Below are 21,453 nucleotides of genomic sequence, written 5' to 3' on the forward strand. Positions count from 1 at the left end.
TTGCTACCTTCTACAGGAGGGGCCCATGGGATGCTCTCTAAGGATCTCCTCTTGGAAATGACCCAGCAGTCTCACCCTTGAGGGGAACATGTCTTTTCACCTCCTTTCCCTGTGTTCTCAGAACACAACACAGATTGGGATGTAAACTTTAGGGAAATTGACGTTTGCTAAATACGGGAAAGGCCTCAGGGTGCTTCCAAAAGATTAAAGATGAGTTATCCCTAAGGAAATTAAATTCTCTGACTGGCCATGAGCCCTTCTATAATTTCGTTCTGGTGCCTTACCCTTCATGCACACTAAATGAGGGGCTGAAAAAAATTATTCTAGGTACACCCCCAAATATAGGGCTGGAGCATATTATATTACCTCATTTAACTTTCCTCTGCTTCCTAAAGCATTTTAATGATCCATACTCTCTCAAGTAATCATCAGCTAGAACAATCAACATCTTCCAAATGTCAAGACAATGCACAACTCTGCCTTAACTCCAGTGCTGCTTAGGGATTCAGGATGACTGCTACAGCTGAGCTCTAGAAGACTTTGGTTCTCAGGAAGAAAGCAAAGTACAAGAACAATCAAAATGTTTGCAATTGTATTTCTCCTACTGTGCTTGTACAGTATCAAAAAAAGTTCAATAATGTTGGACTAAGAATGTATGTATCTATTAAATTTCTCTTTTAATTACATGAAATGGGTGATTCCATTGCTTTCATCTTCATCTATTTGGATTCTCTTAAATGCAAGGTAAGTTTTCTATTATGCAAGAAAATGAGTTTACCAAGCAGACTGGGATTTCCAGGCACTGCTCCACTATAATTCACTGTAACTGAGTATTAATCATGATTAATAACCTATCATTCCCGTGGCTTAAAAAAAAAAAAGGAGGGAATTATTGAGAAACTGCACTTTGTCTTAGCATAGTTCATATAATTGCACAATGGAACAATTCTATGGAATTCTTTATTCTGCTGGTAATGATCTAGATTTCCTTAATATTGCACACAAATGGGAATCATTGCCATCTGATGGATGTTCCATGGCCTGTGCAAAACGTGTTGGTGAGTGCAAGCCAGTTCATAATGGGTGTGTGCCCATATCACAAAAAACACCATTATAATTGGTTCCCTCAGGAAAAATGCCAAGGTCTGAGCGTAAACAGAGCACTTTCTGTCCCAAGAGCTCACTCTTCTGTGGTCAGAGTTGAAGCACAACAGAAAGAGCAATGCTGAACTGCATCTGTTGCCTCTGTAAAGGACTTCACTCTCCTGAGGTAGCAGTTGGCATCTTGGATCCTCTGTATAAATAAGGACAAAATTCACTCTAAGGCTCACACTGATGCCACAATCGTTAAAGTCGTCATGAAGATTGTGCAAATATAAAATGGAGCAGAGATGGTCATTGTCACAGTACATAATTTGTCCTCTTTCTGAGTGTATCCAGAAAAAATATGTTGTCACTAAAAGAAACCTCATTTGAAGTCTGAGAAATCTGCAAATCAGAAAATGCTGCAAGTCACTGACTTACCATCTCCCAGTGCTTTCCAGTGGTAAGCCATTGTTCCCCTTGTATGGGACAGGGACTTCCAACAGACCAGTTCACAAGTTACTTGACAATCTTGCTCAAAAAAAGAAAAGAGAAAAATGAAGTTATCTCATGGATATTTGTTTGATGGCCTTCCTGAGAAAAGCAGTTTAAGTGACAAAGTAATATAGGAAAAGCCTTATTAGAGAATCTTACAAATCAAACAGTCATCCACATGCTCATACCACAGTATATAGAAGTGACCACAGTACAAAGAGGGGAAAAAACCCCTGCTTTATACAAATACTCAAGAAAATCACTATCAATATCATTAAAATGCAGACTCAATTTATATTGCCAGCTTTGCCATGATTTCTACAAAGCAAAAAATAATGCCAGAGAGCAGTGAAGAAAATATTATTAGATCAAATGTATAAAAAGCATGAATGATTCCATTAGCAAGCACAGCTGAGAAAAGACAGGATTTAAATCAAACCTAAATATGATAAGACTGTACAGCCAAACTGACATGTCCGTTTTAGAAAACATACAGAAGAAGCAAAACAAAAGTAGAATTTTGGTTTTATGCTGTAAGACACATTCCATATTAACAGCATTTAAAAACCTGATGGAAGCATCCTGTCAGCTCCTCAATTTTATACTGTACTTGTTCTAGGTAAGTCACAGATGTGCAGATAATTTAGAACAACACCCTTTGTTCATCTCTATTGCAGTGTATTTGCATCATTCATCCCCTCAGAGAGTCAATGTGCTGTATCACTTGATGCAGTCATCACAAACTCTTTACTGAAACAGCAAAGCTGCCCACAGAACCATAATTCCACCTCCTAAAAACCTTTGGGGTGTTGTAACGTAAGACACATTACAGAGAGGGTGAAACAAAGTGTACCAAAGGTTGGTGTTAAATGGGACAGTCAATTGTTTAAAATAAAAGGATCAGGTTTTCTAATCTGTTATCTTTTGGAACGGGAGAGCTCGGCCTCCACTTCATGAGACTTTTCATCAAAAATATAGCTGGAAAAATCTTTCTCCAAGAAGCATTTTTTGGATAGTACCATGTCTAACTAGGTCTACTGCATGTATATATATATATAGAGAGAGAGAGAATCAGAGAGGTAAAAGATTAAGAAGCAGAAAGAGGTGAGGTAGCTTTGGGTAATGTAACTGATAGCAATTGTTCCTACATTGTCATCTGTGATTGTTCCGAGGAACAGTTTTCTCCTGTCAGGGTAATTTTTGTGATTTCTCCAGAGGAAAATGACCCATGGGATGAAAGCAGAATGAGCCTTTGCCCCAGCTCCTGGAGATTTCTGTTTCCTCACTCACTGCCCACTCCTGTCCTTGTTTACATCCAGATGGTCTCTCTGGTAGAAGTTTCATTTGTTAGGGATTTCACCATAGTTCAAAATCAGGAGTGGAGAAGGATGCACATCAGTATTCATCTTCTCAAAGATATAATCAAATATTAATCCATTTAAACCCCTTGATTTTACTCTGCATTTCAATTTTTCCTGTAATATATAACCTGTACACACTATAAAGTCATTGCTGAGAGGGGAAGCTGGAAAAATCCAGCTACCTTTCCAAATGGAACTCAGAATATGTATTTTTAGCTACATTAAGCCAACTGCATGCAGCTCTGCACACTTATGTAATTCCAACATAAAAATAATCCATAATATTCCAGAGGAACAAATCCAATTCTTAGTCATATAAATTTTCATATAAGTCCATCAAAACCTATTCCAAAAATGTCTCAGTCTCTCTGAGTGCTAAAGTTGGAACAAAAGAGTGAGTCCTTTAAAATGCCTTTGGAGCTTCCAGGGATGTTAAATCAAATTGCCCTTAGCATAGCACTGATCCACAAAGGTTTAAGTCATTGAAAATGTATTTTACCTTTATACAAGATATACTATGCGAAGTTTATCGTGGCACAGTAAAGTCAGAACTAACTTGCTTCATACAAATTTCAGACAGAAAGAAATTAACCTTTGACACTTCACTTTGACTAATCAGGACAGAAAAATATGTCTTCTCATTACAGACAGACAATATTATATTTAATACTATGACACAGCATGATATGATATGATAAAATGTCCATTTGTGCACTTGGGTCTATACGTGTGCATAGAAATCCACATTTAGACTCTCAGATATATTTATAGCAATGTCTCTGTGTTCCAAGAAACAAGAAAGGATGGAGAGTAGGCAAAGATTAATTGTGGTACAAACCTTCTTAAGACAAAGCCAGAATCAACATTATTTGCTAATACCCTTAGAAGCTATATAATTATCCCATCTAAGGCTGAGGAGAAATTTTCCAGTGAAACAGTTGTTCATGGCAGAGGGATCACTTGCTAAAGTAAATCTTGCAGCGTCATGGACAAGGTAGCGTTGGCAACTGCTCATTTCCCTGGAGGGCTTTGGCAGTCCAGAGAAAGAGGATTGACCAGGGACTTGCCTGAGATCCTGAGAAGTCCTGGAGATGCAGGTCAAACCTCTGTTCCATTTCATTAAAATATAAAGCGAGAACTAGAACTGAAACCTTTCATTTTTTTCCAGAAAGAATTTTCTTTGCCAGTCCTTCTACATGAGTTTTTCCATTTCCTAAAACCTATCTGAATCAGTATTTTAACTCAAACTCCAGTATCTCTGACGGAATAAAACCCCCTTAAGTGCAATGTCCCCATCACAACCAGTGTTTTGTAGGCACGGGAAGTATGACATAGAGAGCTCCTAATATTAAAGACAAAAGAGGGAGTACTACAGGACTGTACAGTCTGCCACAGGAAAACAGAACAAAGGGACCAAGGACAGATTTTTTCCCTCTGAGAACTTTATTTCTCCAGCTAGAAATCTGATCTGCAGCAAGGGAGGCCAAGGGACAAGCCGTGTTTATAACACAGCCAAGGATGCCGTTCCCTCGGTTCAGTCCCCCAGCACACTCAACACTCCTAAGCTACATCTGCTCTATAAAGGCCCAAGAAAACTTAAGCAGCCTGAAAAAAAAAAAAATTTTGCAATGGCACGTCTTCTTAACCAGCATCATGGAAAAGTCATGCTGCTCTGCATATAGCCTTCAGGATTGTGTCTGTAACACTTGAAATCCTGCCCAAGTCTGGCTCCGCTCGCACTAACAGGTACTCTGTGTGCTTCTGCATCTTTTCCTACAAGCAAATGTTGCAACTTTCCTATTGCGACAGCTGTAAGAGGCATTCACTTTACTCTGTTTTTCCTTAACACTCTCGATTCCTTTTATATCTAGTTGGGAATATACTCAAGCGCTAATGGCACTTGTTCAGCCATCCAGGGAAGGCGCAGCATCGCCTTTCTAGCTATTTGTATTTCTTCATTTTGGCAATCTGAACTTTGCCAAGATCCAAACGCCTGATATTTAACTTAAATCCATCTCTCTTAAGGTCAGAAGGCACCAGCAAAACTACCTGGCAACATAAGATTGGCATCTACTTGGAGAGAGGAGGTTTTAAATCAGTCATTCCTCCCTCTTACTCCTGTAAGTAAGAGGATTCCAGGTGCCAGATAATTAAGTCACCACTGACAGATGAGACAGGTGATAGACCTGCATCCTTATGCTATCTCTGCTAGTTTGGTAACCTCAAGGGATGTGGCTCACGCTGCACGATAGTGATCTACAGCTGCTGGTGTTTGCTAATCAGTCAGCACAGCTTCTCCTCTGCCCCTGATGGAAAAGTCCCAAGGGGATGAACAGAAATGTAGCTTTTAAGGTTCCAAAGACATCATTTCATGGAAAAGGACTTGCTCTAGGGTTTCAGACCATGAACACTTTCAGCTGTGGGCCCTATGGGGTGGTTCAAGGTGTAGGGAACAGCATCAGTGCACAATGGCAAATAGTCCAAACGGCCTTGCAAGCCACTTCCAAATCTTTGAATCCATGAGGGGAAAAAGGGCTTGAGCAGTATATGAAGAAATTATATTAATAAACCCTGTGAAAGCCTTTGGTAAGGCAAAGCAAGGAGAACTGCAGGGGAGCTCAGGGAGTGTGGCAACAGCCAAAAAATTCAGGAACTCCTTCAGCAAACAGGAGAGAGACATACCACCACCCAGGCAGGTCTGACATCAGGGTTTTGAACAGGAGCCTCCAAAGTTTTATTATGAGGCTCCTTTTCATAAGGCAGGGCACAGCAAATACTCCATTTAAGGCTTCCGTGGAGTAGAACCAGAAATATCCAGCCTTGCAAATATCCTCCCCAGCCAAGCGCAGAGCCGAGACATGCAAAATGAGCGCCCGTCAGCTCCGTGCCAGCGCAACAGAAGGCAGAAGTGCTTCAAGGAACTTGTGACAGGTTCTCTGGATGCACCAATTCGAGACGGGCCAATCCCTGCTTGAAATGTGCAAACTCTCACACTCCTTGGCATGACCGCACAGCCAAAATGCACATTTTTTAAAGGATTCAAAGAAAACACGACCAAAGGGACAGGAACGCAGAAGAGTTTGGCAATGGGGAGCAGATGCTTCCTAGGGAGGAGACAGGACTTAGTTTGAAAAAGGTTTGAGGGAAACTTTATATATAGAAGTTGAATGAAGTTGCTGAAGTCTGTTTTATGGCAGAGTATCTAACTTACAGGGAGGACTGTACCCTAAACAGTCACACCTAGAAAAGCAACTCTGTGGAGATTCACTCAGGGGAGTGAGGCAACTTAAATGGTATAAATATCAGGGCTCTGGTTTACCTACAGCAGCTGCTGCTGGCAGCCACTGCTACCATCCATCACAACCCAGGTTAGCCAGGTTTTGTCATCACTGCTCTTTAACAATCCCTCTGGAAGCCCAGAGGTGACGTACCAGGAATGCCTACAGCCAGAGCGTGTGGGGCTGGTGTGGGAAATATTGAGAGAGGGGATCAAAATGCATATAAGGCACAAACAAAAAGTGCAGAGACACAAGATGAACTCCAAAGTTGCTGGCAAGGAAGAGAAATATTACCAGCAGTCACGAGGAGGGAGGTGGTACAGTCCAGGCTTGTTCCTGGCTAGTGGGATACAGCTTTTGGTTGAACTTTGTCTGAGAACTGTAATGGTGCCAAGCACAAAATGGAAAGAAAAAGAAGGACAGGCTGACTTGTGAGGGATGGAGTTTCTTACATAAAAGAGCTATAAATGGCAGGTTTGAGGGAAAATGACCTAGGATGGAGTAGAAAGTCCTACAAGGGAAGGAAGAGAAAGAGCATCACTATTCTCCTTCCTTGCACCAAAAAAGGGCTTGGATCCATAGACAAGTATAAAATACTTTATTCCAAATGCCCCTCAGCTACATCTTGAGCTGAGCCTTTGTATCCTTCCATTAAAAAAAATAAGACACTTGCAGTTCTCTGGGCTTTAGCCCTTTTCATACTGGTGTTAATTTTATTTTTCAGGCTGAACAAGATCACTCCTCATTCACATTTTAGGGCCTCCTCATAAAATTAGCCTGGGAAAGCAAGACAATTGGACTGAAAAGTTTTGGACTTGCCTTAGCTTTGGGACACTCCAAAAAGCCTTATGTTTCCTTGGAAATACTCTCCATTTGACCAAACTAAACCTGCTCTATTTCCACTAAGTGTCACAAGACTGTACCTCCTTCCAGCGGGACCAAAGAATCTCCTTCCTATAAAGCTGGTTTTAAAGACCAGCTGCACTCCCAAGGCTCCAGCACAGCCTACAGCCTCCAGCACACCCCATGCCAAAAACCAGCCTCTCTATGGACTCACAGAGGCTGGAAAATATCTTGTGCAGAGCAGGGAAAAAAGCTAAAAAATGCCAAGGAGCTTTGCCAAATGCTTTCTGCTTCCTCCCACTTAGGACAAATGCTTTGCAGTCTTCTGCAGGGGACATCAGACCCTCACAGGTCAGCCCAAATCTGTTCTTTGCAAAGGGCAGCTGATTTTGAGTTAGGCAGCTGTGCCTTAGCTCCTGCAAGGTGTCATCCTCAAGCTGAAGTGAGGGTTCCTGCTAACAACTGCCAGGGTGGACTTGGTCCTTCACATCCACAGGTGAAGCAGAGGATGGACACCCTGAAGGCACAGGACAGATGGTCTCAGCCATCCCACGGGTTATCCCTTCCCAAGTGCCTGCCCTCATCCTTCACATCACCTCCCTTGCTTTGTGCAGGCACGAGTACAGAATCTGCCCCGATAACGAGATCCAGAACCATCACTTCTGACATGGGGCTGACTTTTGTCAAAACCTATCACTACAACTCTGTTTCCCCACTGTTTTGAACTTTCTTACGTACAACATTGAAGCCTCAGATTTGTCAAAACATGCAAAGGTGCTGCCAGAGGCTGAGCAACTCATTTTAGTCCCTTTACAAAACCATTTTAAGGAAAGAAACAACATGTCAGGGCAATGCCAACAACTGACTGTACCAACAAGGAGAGATTTGACGTACCTTTTTCTGCTGCAGTGACTGTTATAATAAAAGACAGCAGTGCATTAGTGAAAGATTTATGCTCGTATTTCAACAATGGAAAACATGAGCTTTGCTGTATTCTCATTCACAGTGAGACAGGCAGTGAGGGCATGTCATGTAACACTATTTCCAGGAATGATGTTACAATTGAAGAAATGCTGATTTGCTGGTACAGTAAGACAATTCCTGGAAGCAGGAGAGGCTCTTGTATTATTATCATTGCAGAGGGAGAATTTGACTATACAGCCTCTTATCCTGAGCTGTTTAGGAGGGATGTCTCTCCTGCTCCCGGAGGGTGGGGAGAAAAGGTGAGCCAGGAATCCTGGGAATGCTGCCTCTCTGCCATGGCCCCCTCTGCGTGACAGCAGCCTCCCTGGCACCATCAGAGCCCTCCATGCCAGCAAACACAAGTGCCAGCTAATTGAATTTGCTAATGATACATTCTCTCGAAACCCTTCGCGCCGATCCCACCATTTTGCACTTGCAATTAAATTACAAGCACCAAAAAAAAAAAAAAGAGGAAGGAAAAAAAAATGCCATGTGGTGTCATTTGACATTTAGATGTCAAAGTAACTGATTGACAGGGAAAAAAAAAATCAACAGCAAAAGGCCCATTCCTGCCAAAGCCAGTAGAGGGGTTGCCAGCGGCGTTGGGAAGAGCAGGATTGGGGCTGTCACAGGCCAAGAGGGTGAGGCAAAGTGGTGGGTGAGTGGACAAGCAAACCCTGTGCCAGCTTATTCTGGCCCTGAGAGATGCAGAAGGAAGGAATCATCCACTTTCAGGAGCATACTTCTACATCCCCTGTCCTCCAGCACAGAGGTTTGAGACTCTCGGCAGGACAAGACCCTGAGACCTTCACGGGAGGGTTGTTCCATGAAGAGCCTGGGAAGATGGGGTTCTCCCACCTTGTCAGGAGTTTTGACCTCTTGGTGGGTTTTTTTGCCTCTGTTCAGGATGAAGAAAGAAGGGACTGTAAAAAAAAAATTTCTCTGCTTGGAAAAAAGCATAGTTAAACAAATCACTAGTTTTGATCATTTTGAAACCTTTTCTTCAGTTTTTTGCCTTACAGATTTCTTACTATTTTTAACCTAAAGAGGAAAGCAATGACAGTTTCAAAGAAAAATGAAAAATTTAAAAGTCAAAACGTAGATAGGTTCCATATTTTAAAAAACCTTTTTTTTACCCCAAAACTTTTCAAACTGAAGATATACACCACAATGGCCCCTCCTGCAAAAAACCTCAGCAATGTTAAATACATTTTTCCAATGGGAATAAAGGTTCAAACCCAGTTTTCTGGTGAATTGAAGGAGAGCTGCCTGAGGGTCAGTGAGGTGGGAAGTGGACTGCATCCTCACTCCCACAGCCTCCATCAGCATCTGCACGTGGTCCAGGAGTGCAAGGGTGCATCTGGGTTGGGAAAGGGAAAAGATAAAAGAGAAAAAAGGTAATTTCAGGTGCATCTTTTCTCTTTCACAGACCTCACCTGGGTGTTGGGTAAGTAATTCAGACTGTGTGTCACCCACTGCAGGCAGCCCCAGTTCCATCCTGACAGTGCTCATCTGCTGGAGGGTGCAAGTAACTCTAAGAGAAGAAGAAAATACAAAATTAATAATGCAAAATTAAAGCTCTCTCTCCCTCAAGCTCTCTTACACATTGTCCATAGCAGACACAGCACATCAAGGAGCTTTCTTGGCTGCCCCATCTCCCACAGACCCCACATGCCGTGGGTTTTGGGGGCTCCAATTCAACCCCCCACAGACCAGCATTGGCATTTGTGTGTTTTAATGGAACGGACAAGGTATGGATGTGGAGTTAAAAATAAAGGTTTGAGGCTTTTTTCCTTCTTTAGGTGCAGGTGGGGCTATAAAACCCTGTTAGCATGAGTCAGAGAGCCAGACTTGGCAAAGCTTTGCTTGCTACTTTAAAAACAGAGCACTAATTAAATCAAGTAACAACAAGGAAAAAAAATATCTCTTTTTTTCCAATAACTAATCCAGCCTGAAATGAATTAAAAATATTTTACCTGGACGCTATTCATGTACAGAATAAAGCAAAAAAACATGCCTTAAAAAAAATTCTTGGCAAAAACCTAATGCAAATTACTCTAACATGAAAGTGCAGACTCTTTTTCAAGCATTTTAGATAGATTTAATCATGAAGCTGAAAGCCTCTTCCTTCTCTGAGGAGAGGCAAGATGAATAGCCCTCATTTGGGTGTTCTTCGTAGGGGAGAAAGGATGGGACTATCAGAGTTATTCTGAGTATCCCACTAACAGGCAAAAGTGTATCCTTTGTCTTCCAATATATGGTTTACATCCCATTATCCCTGTGAGTGGGTTTGCTAAGGTGATGTTACAGCAGGAGTTTAGAATTTGGGCTGGTCCTTTATCCCCTGCATAGAAGTTGGCCTTCATTGGGAGATGCTGCTCTGCCCCAGAATTGTCTCTGACACGGAGATGCTGAGTTGGTCCTTGCAGCACATCATACAGGTGCAACCAACTTTGAAGATTTTAATAGTCATTACAGTCAGTTCTCTCCACAGATGTTCCAGATTCATGCAGAAAATTCAGGAAAATGAGATCCATTAAAACCTGCATCAATGCAGAAAAACATTCATACTACCAGTACTCCACAGCTCCTTGGCTCTATCCTTACAGATTTGCTTCCAGGGTTGTTTTTTTTTCTCTTCCTAATGGTATGTTGTTTATTAAAAAGAAAAAAAAAATCTTCAGAAATGTCAGTACCAGCAAGACACAGAAAACCAGAAAACTAGTGTGAAAAACACTCAGTAAAAAATACTGGGATGTGACAGGAAATAATCTATTTTTAAAAAGCAGCTAATTCCTCCTGAGCACACTACACTTGAAGAATTAGTTAGCAACAGTCTTTCACAGGAGTCACGGGACAAAGCTATATCATTGTGCAGGACATCATGGGATGCAACTTGCCTATAAAATCACTTGGGGCAAAACGCTGCCCAAATCCAGCTCAGTGTACATGACAGTCATGCCATTAACTCAAACAGAAACCTGCTCGCTGGAATAAAACAAGAGGGACTTGCCAGGCAATTTCTATCAGTGCAGTGAGCAGCAACAGATACAAAGTGCACAGCCTGCAGTTATTCACTCTGGAAATTTAGTTTTATTGGGAGCTATTTACAGAAATATCTGCAGCTGCACATTTGTGGATGTTCAGAGCAGCCTGGACCATGGAGCCCATCCCCAGGCGCGATCCCGAGCGCCGCTGAGTCACACTGGCTCCTCTCCCCATCATCATCTGCTGCAGCCTGTGCTCTGTGTGTTATGTGCAGGCTTGTACCTGCACCCAAACCCTTCCAGTAACTTCAAGGACAAGTTTGGCTGCCAAATAAAGTGATGTCAGGTCTGCTGAGCTGGGTGGGTGGAGGTCACACCCTGTGCCATGGCTGCATCACCCTTGAAGCCTAAGCATCAATCCCATTACTGGCCATTAAGATTCCCAGCTGGTTGGAAGGAAAATAGGCATGGATTGGTATGTAGGGTTGTTCAGGGGAAGGAGGAGGCACCAATCCTGATCTTCTGGGGGGTGTTTTTATGGGTCAAACCTGGTTTGGGTCCAGGTCACCAATGCATGGGACCCACAACCACAGCAGCCCCAATGGGCACCATGCCAAGCCCCATCAAAACTTGTCCTCATTGTCCCAAGTAAGCCATGTGAACACGGCTCCACGATATTTCTGCAGGGAACAGAGAACTCAAGGACCATACCTGAAATTACATAGGAAAAGTAGAGCCAGTTGATACTTTCCAAGTCCCATCCTTGAATCTTTTCACTGAAGGTATCTTTTGGTTTTTTTTCCAAGTACTCATTTAAATTACATGTAATAAGGTAGGTACGTCACATTTTGTTTATAGAAGTTTACTGTTCAAGTCAGTAGGGAAAATAAAAACCTATCGACTGTGGATTTTAAACAATAAGAACACAGATTTTTTTTATTAGCACTTCATTTCACTGCAGACAGAAACATCTCTGACTATCATTGTTGTTTACTGTTAAAGGCACAGCTCCTACTGCCTTTCCACACACAGAATATTCCCATGGCAATCAATGGAAGTTTAGCATAAAGAGCAAAATATACTCCATCATGTTGTCTCTCTATATAGTAAATGCTAATTTCTTGCCAACTATAAACTTGAAAATTTCTTGCAGTACATTGCAACATAAACCTATTCTCAGTGTGTAATTTAGATTCTCAGGATGTGTACATTCCCAGTGGAGAGCCATTTTTGTGTGTGTGTGTGTGTGTGAGTACATCTATAGAAGAAATGAAATGTTAATGAGTTCTCCATCTCTGTTTCTTTACTTGTTAGCTTTTCCTACTAGTTTTCTTCTGTCCTTCAGAGTGCTAATTGTGCCTGTAAAAGTCCAGGAAATTTGTGTCATAAATAGTTTCTGCCTATTATAGCCAATGAAACACATACTGAGACAAATATATGGAACTGAATCACAAGTTATTTCACTGAAGTCAATGGGGTTACTCTGCATTTTGATTTCGATTTGGCAAAGCATGTGGTCTAAAGTTGGTCTTGGAGACGGGAATAAAATTAAGCACACGCATACATACTTGTCTGGGGCTTTTTTCTTTTAAATTGATTCCATACAGGGAGCAGAATTTAGCTAAATATATTGAATATAGTTTCCTTCTGATTTTCATCACTACAGATAATAGCTTGTATTAGGAAAAGTGTGCCATAAATATCACACATTTGCCAGAGAACGGGCAACTAGGAAATATTGACACTGCACTTGAGTCAGGAGTAGTGCTGATTTTGATGGCCAGGTTATTGCCATTTGGCCATTAATTTCTCTGGTATGTTGGCAAATAATCTGCTTTTCTGCGTTAACTAATTAATTTTGACTCAAGGATCAAAAAAGAAAAAGTCCTTTGGATTCTCAGGAGTTCAGAAGTACCTTTGTTTCTTTGCCTTTGCCTATTTTCTAATATTCAGGGTGTGTCACTCTCTTTGGTGGGTCTATTCAACTCTTAAAACTAAGTTGCTCTTTTTTCATTTTTCATGTGTTACAGAACTGTGTGCATGTGTGTTTTTAAACAAGGGCACCTGTGTAAAAAATGTCTATCCTCATTAGATCCATTTTCTCAATTAAATTCAAGTTTCTGTGTCCAAAAGGCATAAATCTGGGTATCGATTTAGTCATAAAATAATGGAACTCCCAGCAGTCTTCTAAACCCATTTTACTTGGATGAATGTATAAGCTTTTAAAATATCAAGTTATTCCAGTATTTAATACATATAACTGCTTCCAGAGGTCTGAAGGCAATAAGGCATATCTTCCCCACTCCATTTGAAACGCTGCAGTGAGAACTAGCCAGTCCCTCACTACTGGTTTTAAGGCTTTTGACAATTTTACTCAGTGTGAGTTTGATACTTTCTCAACAGGGGCTATATCCCCCGAAGCCAAAATCAATAACCTATCAAATCAAAGCTCTGTAAAATACCAATGGGCTCTCAGTGGTTTGCTCCCATAAATACAATTCAGCTCAACTCTACGCTTTTGAAACAGGCTGTTTCTACATTTATTGGCCTCTTCCAACAAGTTAACTGTATCAGCAATGGATACTTCCAAAAATATCTTTTTAGGCAACAAATAATGATCTGTTCTTCATAAAATAAAGAATAAAAACCAGTTCCACTTACCTGTATTCAGGGAATAACTCTGAATCTGCTGGGGGATTTTTTTTCCAGAACTTTGCTGCCCCAGTGCATCCTTTACCTTGTTCAAAGGACATACACAGCTGAATGAGTATAACCTCTGTGTGGTGATAGCAGGAGTCTGATAAAGCATTTAACTTTTTTGTAGTCTTATTTTTTGTTAAACTGGATTTCACAGTACACAAATCAATGTTAGCAAACAAGCTTTGAGGTACATTGGCCTCTTATTCAGCCTTGATTTTGCTCATGGCAGTTTGAAAATATAAGAATAGTAAATTGAAGAAAATATTTTAAAACACCAGTCTATTTTATTTGTATCTTTCCCACTCCTCACACTCATATTGAAGTTGATGCTTGATAAAGCAAAATCTCACAGCAATGAGCATTTTATGAGCAAAGAAATCTTCTCTTCTGCAGCAAAGTGTAACAGTGCAAGTAACTTACCTTGCTAAATCAAGCAAATTCCCATACAATGTTTTTCCCCAGCTGACAGAGTTTAGCAAACAAACCTGCCCTGTATAATATAACAAATACTTTTCTAGTAACTAGGAGCAACATTTCAAATTTGTTGTGACTGGGAGGTCTTTGTTCTGTTGATGAAAGTTGTGGTTCCTTTCCTTTCCTTGCCTTTAGCACCACAAGCTCAGTTCACTGCCATGTTATTCCAGGATTTGCACTGCTACACAACTGGGACAAAGCACCTGCACTGGTGGTTTTCAAATTATTTCAAAAGAATTGAAGTGTGAAGCTTCACTGAAATTGCACACACCAAAAACTGAAGTAAGGTGGTGATGAATAAATCTCCAAATAGAAGTATTTTGATTATTAATGGGTATGAAGTACAATTACTCCTAGCAGTTCCTTATATACCACCTTGAGTCCTGCTCAGCAGCAGGAGTAGCTTCTAAATATAGTCTTGAGGTCAGCATGTAAAAAATGTAAAGTGTGGCCACATTTCAAAAGTGGTTGTATATCATAAATCAAAATTAATACCTACCACTTTCATTCAAATTAGTGTCTTTTGGCTCTGCCTCTCCTCTCTCTGATTAATGTTTTTCACCTAAATATAGTGAGGTAGTTGCTATTTTTTTCCTCTGAATGGCATTTACATAGTTCCCTTTCAGCAAACATCACAGTAACTTATTTCTCTGTTGATCTCTGGTGTCCTTCAAAAAAGAGTTCCCTAATACAACATTATTTCAAACAGGTTCTTATATTCTTGACTCTGTCCTACAAAATTAGTAAGCACATTTTCTTTTATGTCAATTAATAAAAAAGTTAGAGTGATTGTTCTGACCCAATAATATCATCTGGAATAATCTCCTTCCACTATTAATTCCATCTCTGCAGCCAGAAAGGACAATGGCCAGATTTGGAGGGCTGAACAGCTGCCGAGCAGGACCACAACCTTTGTTTCATACCATCTCTTGCTTTGACCCCTGCTTTCTGGTCACTGGAGAGATGATTGACTAAGTGCACAGGGAAGTCCATTTTTAGTCCGCTGGACTGGAGCACGGCATGACAAACTGTGATGTCTGAGTTTTGTGTTCCACCATCTGGCCTGCCATTTCCAGAGCCTCACATCAGAGTCCTGATGATGTATGTTTAAGCTTGGCACTATCATTTATCTCGTATCTTGTGTTTAAACAGATGCAAGCTGAATATAACAGAAAAGGAGACCTTGATGCAGGAGTCACTGCAGAAAGCGATGCTCTTGAGCTGTCTACAGACTCCAAGATTAAGTGTAAAATCTGACAGGGAGGATATGTATTAAAAATATGTGTTGACAGAATGATTTAACTAATATTTTAAAGGGAAAACATCAACTGAATTTCCATACCATTTATAATGTTAGTGAACAAGGGACTACAAAGCAGGCTATCCCCTTCTGTCACCATCATCTTATTCACAACTTTATTTTACAGATAAAGAATGTTTTAATAAAAGGAAGGTCTGGGGCCTGGTTTTCAGCTGCTGTACATCAACCCAGCTACACTGATAGCACGGAGGTAGCCATATTAATGAAGTGATGCTGATTTACATCAGCTGAGGATCTAGTTCCTGATTCTGATACAAGTTTTTACACACAGAGACAACTTGTTGCATCACCAGGAATAAAAGACCTCGATGACTCAAATGAGCCCTTTAAATGCCATGGGTGGGAATGCATGACTGCGGGGTCTGAACCAGATGTGCTCATCATCCCAGGAAAAGGAAGGGAAGGGAGAGGGGTCTGTCCTGTGCCACGAGGTCATTTGGTGGCTCTGCATGTAGAGTTCCCATTATTCCAGTCATGCTAAGCTCTTTTTTTCCTCCATCCCACATTAAAACCATAGAATCATAGAATGGTTTGGATTAGAAGGGACCCTAAAGATCATCTAGTTCCAACCCCCTGTCATGGGCAGGGATACAGGCCAGGTTGCTCAAAGCCTTGTCCAACCTGACCTTGAACACCTCCAGTGATGGGGCATTCACAGCTTTTCTGAGCAACCTGCGCCAGTGCATCACCACAAAATACATGTCTCTTCCTGGATCTAACCTACATTAATCAGCAAATCCAATGGAGGAATGACATTGCACCCCAGCTTTGGATTCAGCCCCTGAAGCATACATGAAGTTCAACAAACAGTAGAAATTAAAATAATGGTAGTGCTTAAATTAACAGTCCAGGTCTGCGCTCCTAATCCACGAGGTGGGCACAGCCAGATGGGGATGCAGCCCTTTCTAGATATGAAACATTAAATGAGGGGTGAAAACCTCGTTTCACTGATAGTAAAGAGAATGCTGATTGTATCTTGGACAGCTGTGTCCCAATATCTGAAAGGGAAAATATTCCAGGGCAAACCAGCTAATTGATGCAGGTAAATCTGAACTCTGGGGAGAAGCTGGAGGTGAAAGGGGAAGAAAACGTGATGAAGTGAATAAAAGAAGTAGGCAATTGAGATGTGGACAGTTTGGGAAGACTGAGCTGTACAAAACCTAGATATCCCTCTTATTCCCTCAACACTGCTCTAAGTGACAACAGCACTTCCATGATGTCCATGGTACATGCCAGTGCTGAACCTGGACTAGGAGCCAGGAGTGCCAGGGGAATGAGGCAGCAGCCCCTGAGTGACACACACCCTGTAGAAGCTCCTGAGCAGACAATTTTCAACCCTTATTAAATCGTTAGCACTTTATTTTGTGAATGGAGCAGTACTTTCATTGCATGCACAATTAGCCTTTTCGTATTAGCAACTTCCTAGCAACTCTGTTTCTTAAAATAGGGACTCACAGTGCAAGCTTTTATCTTATATAATCCCTTAGAAAAAGATAGCTCAGACACCTTTTGGGGGTTTTAAACATCAAACCTTCAGCTTGAGACCTGTCTTTATCAAAGGAACTAGCAGCTCTATCTAGGGTTTATGTTCTTTAGAGGAATTCCAAATTGCCTGTTTTTTATAGACTACCTACATAACAACCTCCTACAGTATTTAAATTTTTGTAATTTTCTACTCCTAATGCGATCTTCACATTTAAATGCACACAGATTATTTTACATTTATCTATTTAATATCATAGTTATGCCTTTCTTTAAATGCCTGTTATTCAACAACTTATTAATAGCGAACTGTTTTTTTCAAACAGAAGCCATTTAAATTTAGTTAGTTTATGGTGATTTCTTATATCTTTTCAGCCAGGAGAAAAGCTTTAATAGCCTAGAAGACTATATTTATAAAACGTATTTGTCTATTTAACCTCATATGTATCATCATTATAAGAGGACTAAAGTATTTTTCCAGACTTTTCACAGATATTTTGCTGCTATGCATTAATAAACGTGTCTCCTCTGAAACAGACTTGCTAGCTATCATCAGTCCTTAAAAAGTGTTTTGGTATTAAAAAATAAATAAGTTGTCCCTCACAGAGTGTTTAGTCTTCTCAGGAATCTGTCCAAAGATAAAGATCTCAGCAGAGCTGTGCTTACCTTGGCTGTCACACTGCTGTGGGGTCCCAAGGCAGTAGTCCCTCAGCCATCAGATGCCAGATGTGACTCCATCCATGGTGGCCCAGAGCACCTTGAGGCCTGGGATATGCATGTGGGGTGAGTGGGCTGGATGTGGCTCAAAGAAAGGATATCTACCGTCTCCCAGGAAGGAAAAGATAAGGGAAGAGAAGCCAAGTGTGGGATCATTTAGCATCACACCCCTGCAACCTTCTTAATTGTGTGGACTTCATTTTGATGCACAGGTGGGCCACGGTCCAGAGCAAAACCTTGGTGTGGGCTGTCTGTGACAAGGAGAAATGCTCACAGGGTTTCAAGGATGCCCTTGGCCACCGCTCTGCATGGGGCCTCTGGAGACACATGGCAGTGAAATGTGCATTTTCCTGACAGGGTTTGGCATGCACAGAGAGGAAGAGAGGAGGGCTGAGAGAGAATTGGGATCAGCTGAAGTTGTGCTTGTAATGACCTGCTCGGGACCATCAATGGTAGCTCCAATCAATGGCGGTGTTGGCTTCACCCACACTGGTGACTCCAGAGCACCTCCCAGGCAGGAGAGAGGTGACCCACTCACTTCTGATGAGTGCCTGTACATCATTCCTCTGAAACAGGCTGAGCAGGAGGCAATGGAAAGTGCACCAAGGATGGGGACAGCCCAGCTCCCTGCATTCCCACCAGGCTCACAACATCAAGTGATGTCTGAGAAGAGTTTACCTGTAGAGGTGTCCCTGAGTGCAGTGAGGGCCTTGAACCCAGAGCATTTCACCCTCCTCTTCGGGTCACCCTCCTCCCTGCAGGACCTGAGCTGCCCACAGGTTGTGCAGCTCCTGGCTCCTCCCTTGCTGTGGCTACCTAACAGTGAAGCTTCAAGGAGTCCTTTTCCTCCTTTTTATTTATCCAGTGACTGTACTTCGCAAGGGCTAATTTATATTTGAGCAGCAGTGTGTGTGAAGGTCTACGCAAGGCAGCTCAGCCACCAGAAAAGTTAATATGTGCTTTGCATTTGCAGTCACTAATTACAAGAGGGAAGGGGTGGAAGTACAGCCATGCCTGCCTCTGCATGAGACACTTCGACTATTCGAAAGCTAATTAAATATGTCTCCTGTATATAAAATATATCATCTCCAGATAGCAGCATACTGTTAAATTCTTCATCTTATTAAAAGCTTGCATTAATGCTTTTCCAACATAAATTTTAACTGTGGACAGGTACTATTTGAGGAGCCTGACAATAGGACTGACCTAGATTAGGCTGACAGCGCCAAAAGATATATCACCTCTAGCTGTCTGGGGGAGAAGAAGGATGAGGAATACATTCTCCATTATTGCCTAATGCTCATGTGCCGGCACTATCTCCAGAAATCCAGTGTTGCTTCTCCTTCTGCTCTCTTGGTATAGTAGGTGGCTCTACCACGCCAAGGAATGATTTTCTCTACTTGCTGTCTCTTATTTCCCATCTTATAACTCAGCTGCAAGGAGATTTGATGGGGCATTGGGTAATGATTTTAAAGCCATTCATAAGTCTCCCCATAGTTTACAAAATTACGTGAGAAGTCAGGTATCTACAGGTGGTTGGATTTATGCACTGATTTCTTGCAGGCATTTAGGTCAGGGCTGTCATCTGTAGTGGAGCAGAAAGAAGCCTGACTGCACCAACACTCAAGCCTTCACAAATTAAATCTTCTCTAAGGTTGCTTGGACTCTTGCTTGCAAGGGATAGCGATGGCAGGTTTAGAGACCACAGAGAGTTTCACCACATAGGGAACATTTTGTTCTTTTAGCATATGTGCACAGAGCTGAGCAGAGATCTTTTCAAGGCATCCTTGTACAAAAAGGAGACAGCAAGTGGGTGCATAAAAAAACCTTTACTGTCACACAACTTCTAATGCAGAAAACAAGAAGACTGCTGAAGAGCAGCAACATTTCTCACATGCATTACTGAATATTCAAAAGATATGAAAATAGCTTTAAGAGTCTAAGAAAATAGAAATTCCAAATATTAATAGGAACTCTGCCATTGATTTTAGAACAGAGCTTGCACTGACATTGTGAGATTGCTCTGTCTTAGACACTTGATTGACACAGTGATGGCTCATTCAAAGTGTATGCAAAGTCAGTGCAACCATATTAGGCTTTTCTCTTGACTTGGGTTTTTTTAACTTTTAGCACTGACATCCCAAGGGCCACTGTATTGACAGAATAATACTTCTTTTGCAACGCTGCTGAAGGAGAGACTTTCCATTTTGGGAAGGGGGAAGGGAGGACTCTTCAGTGCTGCCCTACTGGATGAAGAGCTCAAGATACAGTGAATGAGGTGCAGCCACAGAGTCTTCAGCTCATGAAATTCTTTTTGGACTAATTGGTGGGTTGCACATTCAAAGATTCAGTGAAAACCAGTGTGAGTTCCCCCTACAAATCAGCACCTCTGAACATGAGACTTCATACATGTTCTGCTACATGGTGATAAGGACAAAGATCAATTTTGGAACCACGTTTCTTTAAGAACTAACTGTGGTATTTGCCAGAGCCAGCTCAAACCTCCTCAGCAGAAAAGAAAAAAACCCAACATCTTCAAGTCCCAAGAAAGGACAAAGCTGCTTTCCAGGACAAGGATGACATTTGGCATGTTCCTTCCCCATGTACCCAGTGAATCTGCTGTAGCACAGATCCAACCCTTCCCTAGGCAGGGATGACATGGTCCCTTGGTCATCAAGATACCAATGCAGGCGAAAGTGGCCTATTCAAGAGGGGGAGAAAAATACTCCATTGCCACCTGCTTTTGCTGTACAACTGGGTGAGAGACAAAGAAGAGGAAGAAAAACTCATGGAAGAAAGGCCTCTCTAGGGAGAAAGTTATTCGTCAAGCAGTAGGACAATAAAGCAAAATTTATTGTATCTAGGTATTACGTCTGATAAAAAGAAAATTCAATGCCAAAGCAAAACTTAGGACTGGAAACACAAGAAGTGGAGGGTCTTGGGATCACTTCTCAGCAGTGGTAAATGGATATAAATGTACAGGATTTAATACCAAACAAGAATATGTCAGGGATCTATCAAAAATGTCCTACAAAAACAGATGTTTCCACCTACTCAGAGATATGGACAAGAGTCTCAGTTACCCTAAATCCCTCTCATGTTCTTCTAAATATATACCCATCATATGCCCTTTAAAGTGTGAGAATGATGCAAGACAGACTTCACATGTATGAAAACCTTTTCCTGGATTTTTACAGGGAAAAGCATAATTTATCATTAAACTTTTTCCCAGCAGTTCCACTGGCTGTGGAAATTCACCTCCTCATTTTGGAAGGTACATACAAAAATCTGTATAACTCAAGGTAGAAAAATAAAAACTAATAATAAACCATCATAACCTGCTTGATCAGATGGAGCATAGAAATAAATAATGCTATCTCTTAAAAAAGCAGTCAGAATTATCTTGATTTGTACAGAGACATAACTGACAACAATTTCCAGATAGCACCACTTCCTATCCGCATATTTAAACCTAAAAGTCAAGGTTGAGTGAAAAAATATTGCTGCCTTGAAAGATAAATATATTACTTATATTAGCTATATCAGAAATATGTGCTACTGCATAAATATTTAAATTCAGATTTAGAAACTATATATTTTGAAGAAATCCAGGCCAATAAATATTGGATTACAAATCCATATTTACAATTTCCTTTAAAAAACCCCCAACAACTTATGATTTCTGTTTCAGTGGACTGGAGTAATAATAATTTGTCTATGTTGTACAAATGCTTTATTTGCACTCTGTT

This window comes from Chiroxiphia lanceolata, chromosome 11 (genome assembly GCF_009829145.1).
Source record: "Chiroxiphia lanceolata isolate bChiLan1 chromosome 11, bChiLan1.pri, whole genome shotgun sequence".
In the NCBI taxonomy this organism is placed as follows: Eukaryota; Metazoa; Chordata; class Aves; order Passeriformes; family Pipridae; genus Chiroxiphia; species Chiroxiphia lanceolata.